The sequence below is a fragment of the Jatropha curcas genome, chromosome 7 (genome assembly GCF_041381405.1).
Source record: "Jatropha curcas cultivar XTBG-Jc1 chromosome 7, XTBG_Jcur_1.0, whole genome shotgun sequence".
Taxonomy (NCBI): domain Eukaryota; kingdom Viridiplantae; phylum Streptophyta; class Magnoliopsida; order Malpighiales; family Euphorbiaceae; genus Jatropha; species Jatropha curcas.
In genome coordinates this window covers 5225432-5232158 of record NC_143157.1, presented here as the reverse complement: position 1 = coordinate 5232158, position 6727 = coordinate 5225432, and the positions used below count along the sequence as shown (strand labels likewise).

Sequence of the window (6727 nt, the reverse complement as noted above, 5' to 3'; positions counted from 1 at the left end):
CTTTTAGGGATTTGGATACTATTGAGACTTCTTCTTCCTCACAATCTAATAACAAGTTCTCAAATCATCAAATCAACCCAAAAACTAACATCTGAAGCAACTTCTTATTCTTGTCCAATATTTTGTGTTCATTCCATTGTTAAGTTATCATGTTTAATACCCTTTTTGCCTTTTTCCATATTCAATCACTTAATTAATTAGCTTTTAAACTACTTCCTTGTCCAATGTGTTATGGAAATTTAGCTTATAAAAAATTACAAAATTTAGCTAAATAGTTAATGAAAAATTAAGAAATTTATTTAAATTTTTTTATATTATTTGATTTTGATTTCATTGTTCTTGACTTATTATTCTATATTTTTCTTTGGCAATTGGAATTGCAAAATATTTTTCTAAATATTTCATTTCTATTTTAGTAAGACGTACTTTCTTTCTTTTTTTTCTTTATTTATATTGATTGTTCATTGTAGGTTTACTATTAATTTAGAATTTGTCGACTCTATACATTGCCTAAATTAGTGATGGAAAGATATTTTAAATGAAAGTCTATATTTGAACCCCTATCAAAACAACCACCTGCTTTTGAAGAAAAAAAAATTATTGATAGAAAATGTTATAGCTTAAAAAAAATTGCATTGTGTTTGAAAGTGCTAATTTTTCGGTTATTCCAGGATTATGAAAATAATCATGGAGTATCATCCTAATGCTCGAGAAGAAATTAGAAGAGCATATGCACATAAAGGGCTTTGTCAATCTTATTGTCATGATTTTAAATAATCTTTACATCGTAAAGTAATGAGGCGATTTAATCCATCTTGGTTTGATGAATATCCCACTTGGTTAGAACATAGTATTGCGAAAGAAGTTGCTTATTGCTTACTTGCTAACTTTTTAGAACAATAAGCAATTAGCATGGAGGGTTGCTTTTGTTATGGAAGTATTTTCTAATTGGAGAAAAAAGAAAAATTGCAAACACATGTTAGTGGTCCTAATAGTGGTCATAATATTGCATGGAATAATTGTCAAGCTTTGATGAATCAATGACAACACCTTGAAACACTAGTGAGTAAGCAAACAAAATAAGCTCGATTTGACTATTGGGTTCATTTACATGCTTACATTGATTGTGTTCATTTTCTTTCAAGACAAGGCTTAATTTTCATTGGACATGATCAATCTTATGATTCATTAAATTGTTAGAAATCTTAAAGTTTCTTGGTGGGCATAAGAAAGATATTAGAAGAGTTACTATTGATAAATGTCCTAGAAATCTTAAATTGACATCTCCATATATTCAAAAAAGCATAATGTCAATGTTTGTGCAATTGAAACTACTAATATGGCTATTCAAGATCTTGGTAATGCATTTTTCTCTATTCTAGTAGATGAAACCAATGATATATCAACTAAATAGCAAATGACAATTGTTATTTATTTTGTGAATGAGCAAAGTCAAGTAATTGAGCAGTTTTTAGGCTTTGTACATGTGACAGACACTACTTCAAGGTTAAGTAATTGAGCAGTTTTTAGGTATTTGTTTATGCAATTGAAACTACTAATATGGCCATTCAAGATCTTGGTAATGCATTTTTCTCTATTCTAGTAGATGAAACCAATGATATATCAACTAAATAGCAAATGACATTTGTTATTTATTTTGTGAATGAGCAAGGTCAAGTAATTGAGCAATTTTTAGCCATTGTACATGTGACAGACATTACTTCTTCATTATTAAAAGGAGCAATTAAAGCATTATTTGTCAAATATAAGCCAAGTACTTTCAAATTACGTAGTCAAGGTTATGATGGGGTATGTAACATGCAAGTGAGTTTAATGTCTTAAAATTTTAATCCTAAAAGAGAACGGAAGAGCATTTTATGTTCATTGTTTTGTTCATCAACTTTAGTTAGCACTTATTGCAGTTGCGAAAAATCATTTGTCTATTGCTTTTTTGTTCACTTTAGTTACAAATGTGGTGAATGTTGTTGGAGCTTCTTGCAAACAACATGAATGCTTATAGAATCCTAATCTATTAAAAGTATTAAAAGAACTTGAAAGTGGAGAACTTGAGACTGAAAAGGGAAAAATCAAGAATCAATTCCTAAACAGGCTAGATATACAAGATGGGCAGGGGCGAATCTACACTATGCCTAGTGCAGGCATGTTCCCACCTTCAAATAAAAAAACTACTATTATGGATTGTCTTATTTCTTACCATCTCCTTTTATTTTTCTCTTTTAGGATTAAAAGTCATTTCATCCCTTTTCCTTTTTTATCCTAATTACCATTTTTAAATCATTAGATTCAATTCTCAAATCAGCAACGTAAAAATTTTATTCCATATAATATTTAGGGCAAAGATTTTATAATATCAAAAAATAACCATACTAAAATCTTAATATTTTAAAATATATAAAACTCTATTAAATATCTCCTTTATGTTAATGCTGCTTTCTAACTATTTTCATTCTTTTTTTTATAATATTTATATAGTCAACCTAAATCTTCATCTTCTGATTCTATCTATGTATCATTTTCTAAAATTAATTGTTCTCTATTTTTTCTAAGTTACACATAATTAAACATATCAATTTAATTTTTTCCTTTTATTTTTTAAATAATTATCTTTCAATTTGTCATTATATAGATTACAATAACAAAAAATTATATAAACACGAATTTTACTATATGAGATTTGGAAAAGAAATTGAAGAAAAATTGTAGATCAATATATTTAAAAATTGAATAATGATTTTTGTTAAAAAAAAAGTCAATTATTGTTATTACCATTACTTAAAATTTGCAATCTACATAGTGGTTCATATAAAATTTATTCTATTGAAATTTGAGAATAAAATTTGCCTACTCTAACTTAATTTTCTGGCTTTGCCCCTGAAGATGGGGTTCACATTATCATACTTTGATTAGTTTAATGAAGATGTTTTCTTCTGTTATTGATGTACTTGAATTTTGTGATGAAAAATGGAAAGTTAAACCAAAAGGTTGAAGCTTGCACTTTAATAGATGCACTACAATCATTTGACATTGCATTTTATCTTCATTTGATAGGAACAAACTAGAAATTAGTTACGAACTGTCATAAGCACTACAGCGAAAAGATCAAGATATTGTGAATGCAATGACTTTGGTTAAAATAGCTAAGCAACAATGCAAATGATGAGAGATGATGGATGATACATTTTATTAAATGAAGTTTCATTATTTTGCAACAAACATGATTTAGAAGTTATCAATATGGATGATATATATTGTTTGAGGACGTTCTCGACGTAATATAGATAAAATGATAAATATGCATAATTACAATGGAGTTATTTTGTGCTGTAATAGATTATCTTTTAGCTGAATTCATAAATTGCCCCCTGAACTTGCACCAAAAAATCTCGTGGCCCCTCCAACTTTTAAAATGACTTTGTGGCCCCTTCAAAATAATTTTTTGTAATAATTACATACCTAGCCACATCGAAAATCGAAGTTAGATTGTATGCGCGTAAAGGAGGGAGTGGAGGTCTATAAAAACATCCTACATGACATTTTTCCATGCCACATTATTACCTCCTTCAATGCTTCATCTTTCATCTTCATTGTTCTCCTCATATATCTCTCCATCTGAAATTCAAGATTGAAAATGATACGGATTCGCTACCACTCAACCATAGAGCTCAAGGAAGCATGGAGAACAATAAAGGAGATCTGTTGGTTCTTCCTAGTGGACCAATTACAAGAAGTCATACAAAGAGATATGGGGCAGCCATGTCCTTATATGTTCAAGACCAAGTTGCACAAGAGCTTTATGATCTTGCTTTCAACAAGTTTTGTATGGAACTTGAAGGCACACCTAGGCTTCTTACATTATTGGAGGCAAATGTTGATGGTGTAGCACGCCCTGGCCATACTAGAGCCTAACTTTGGCATAACAAGTTAGCCCATTTGTGTTAGTTTTGAGTTGTAATGTTGTTAATGGGTTGGGCCACCAATAAATTAGGCTACCCTTTTATTTTTATCCTTATGTGGTTTGGATTAATTATTCCTTATCCTTAGTTGGTTTGGATTAATTATTCCTTATCCTTAGTTTGTTTGGATTAGTTATTCCTTATCCTTAGTTGGTTTGGATTAATTACTCCTTATCCTTAGTTGGTTTAGATTAGTTAAATCCTTATCCTTAGCTGATTTAGATTAATTATTCTAAATCCTTTAAGGATAATGACCTCTTAGATTTAGTATAAATAGCTTGTTATATTATTAAACAAAACACAATTCAACGAAATATTAAAGCTACAGATTTTGTTCATGCTTAGGCGTGTTCCATTGATTAGAGAGATTGTGAGTTTGCATTCCTTTAATTGCATCAAGAATCAAGGTAAATTTATCAATTTATTTGTGGCGTTTATCTTATTCTTTTACTCTATTATTGGTGTTCTTGCTTCTTTAAGTTTTGGGTGTCATAGAGGAGAGTTTAGTTTGATCTTTAATCTATTCCAAATCTTGTCGTAGAGTTCTTGGAATTAATTTTCATAGGGTTCCGCGTCAGAAAACCAATGGATACATATGTTTACTTTCCTCCATTTTTAATCAAAATTTTCTTCTCCTTTTATTTGCCATATAATTTTCTTGATAACTTGATTACCCTTCTCTTATCCTTTGTCTCTCCTCCTCCTCTTCTTCTTCTTCTTCTTCTTCTTTTATTTTACATTTTTTTTTTCTCAAAGTGTGTGCCAAAATCCTCATTCTCCTTTCAATGGCTTGTCAACCCACAATCCTCAATTTCGACTAAGTGTGGCCATCAGTTCGGCTCAAACCGAAACCAAACCGTACTGTAGACGAACTGAAATCAGACTGGAATTGGCGGTTCAAGGCCGGTTAAGGTTCATGTGAATGTTAAAAAAATCAACCTGAACTGATCCGGAACCGGCGGTTCCAGTCCGATTCGAACCGGATTTACAAACAAAATTATTTGTAGCTTCTTTGATTATAGTTAATTTGATTTATGGTGAAGAGAAGTACATAATTTATAAAAAGTGGTGAAAAAAAGTACGCATGATTTGACTTAATTTGTACAAAAAATGGTACATGAATAGTTGATTTGTAAAAAAAAAAAAAAAAAAAAAAACTTTCATGTATACAAAAAAATGGTGCAACGGTTAGTTGATAGGTGACTTTTAATTTTTTTTTATTTTTGGTAAATAAATTTTATTCATTTTTAATCATTTATTTATTTATTTATTATAATTTACTAAATTATCTAAAAATATAGTTGTTATTTTTCAGTTATAAGGGACAATTTGGGAAACTAACAAATGAAAAATATCTATAAATATAATGAGTTGATGATTTTTTTTTTTTCACAACCAATTATATCCTAACTCTCTCGTTATTATCAATCAAAATTCTCTCAAATTTCCATAGTTCATTATTTTTTCTATTGCTTTATTTTCCATAATATTAGAATTATTGATTGTTTATTTTTTTTGTTTTCATACATCCAATTCTAAATTCCTTCTAATCTCAATTTTTCAATTCATAAATTTACTTTATTTGATTTTTTTAATAATTTTCTTAGTATTTGAAAATAATAATTTCCAACTCATTCCATTAATTTCATATTCCATTTATTCATTTTTTTTTCCATAATTCCATTTAAAAACATGGCACACAATTCACAAAGTTCCAAGGGAAAGCGAGTTACTCAAAGCGTGGAAAAAATTGATTCAAACGATTCATTGATTGATTTTTTGCCACAATTTAATGATGAAGTTCAATATCAAACTCTAATTGAGGAAAGTTATATTTGTCGTCATCCATCACAAGAAGCAACATCTCTTAATATTCAATAGGTAAATCACCAAAATCAGATATTTTCAAGAAGCACTTTGCAAAAATTGTTCAAGATAATGGAGAAATCAATGCGTTTCGATGTAATTATTGCAAAAAAGAATACGCATTCAAGCTTAGAGGAGCTATGACACTCTCAATAGGCATTTAAAATCACACCATCCAAGTGAAGTAGAAATGGATCTAACTCAAAATCAATTATCATTTTTAAGGTATGGTAATCCTAACACTCTTCTATTTAAATATAGTAATGAAACTAATAAAATTGAAATGGCTAAAATGGTTTGTATGGAACGATTATCTTTTTCATTTGGTGAAAAAATTGGATATAATAACTATTGTAAAAAAGCATTAAATCCTTTAGCAAAAAAGATAGCTTGGCATATACTAAGGACTATCTTATCTATTTATTTGAAAGAAAAAGAAATTTTAAAAAATGTATTTACAAATTTTGATGATAAAATTGCTATTTGTTGTGATATTTAGTGTGATGCATGGCAAACTCATTCTTATATGGGTGTTACTTCGCATTGGATTGACAATGAATGGAAAATTCAAAAAAATTTTTGCACTTAGAGTTTTTGATGGCTCTCACACCGCCCATAATATTTTTACCATGTTAAATATTATTTTAGAAGAATATGGTTTGACTAAAAAAAATTTTACAATTGGTTTTGATAATGCTAGAGCAAATACGACATCAATAAATAAATTAAAAACTCTTTGTCAACTCAAATTTGGTGGACAATTTTTTCACACTAGATGTGCATGTCATATTTTAAATTTATATGTTCAAGATGTATTAACAACATTAAATGTATTTTTCGTCCAATTAAAAATGCTTTAAATCATTTATGGACACATGGATATGTTA

The 6727-nt window shown here is 28.8% G+C and overlaps 1 pseudogene; it reads left to right on the top strand.

Annotated features, from left to right (window-relative positions):
• Window positions 1-795: 795 nt before the first annotated feature.
• LOC149494623 (uncharacterized) lies at window positions 796-3195 on the top strand (annotated as a pseudogene).
• The last annotated feature ends 3532 nt before the right edge of the window (window positions 3196-6727 follow it).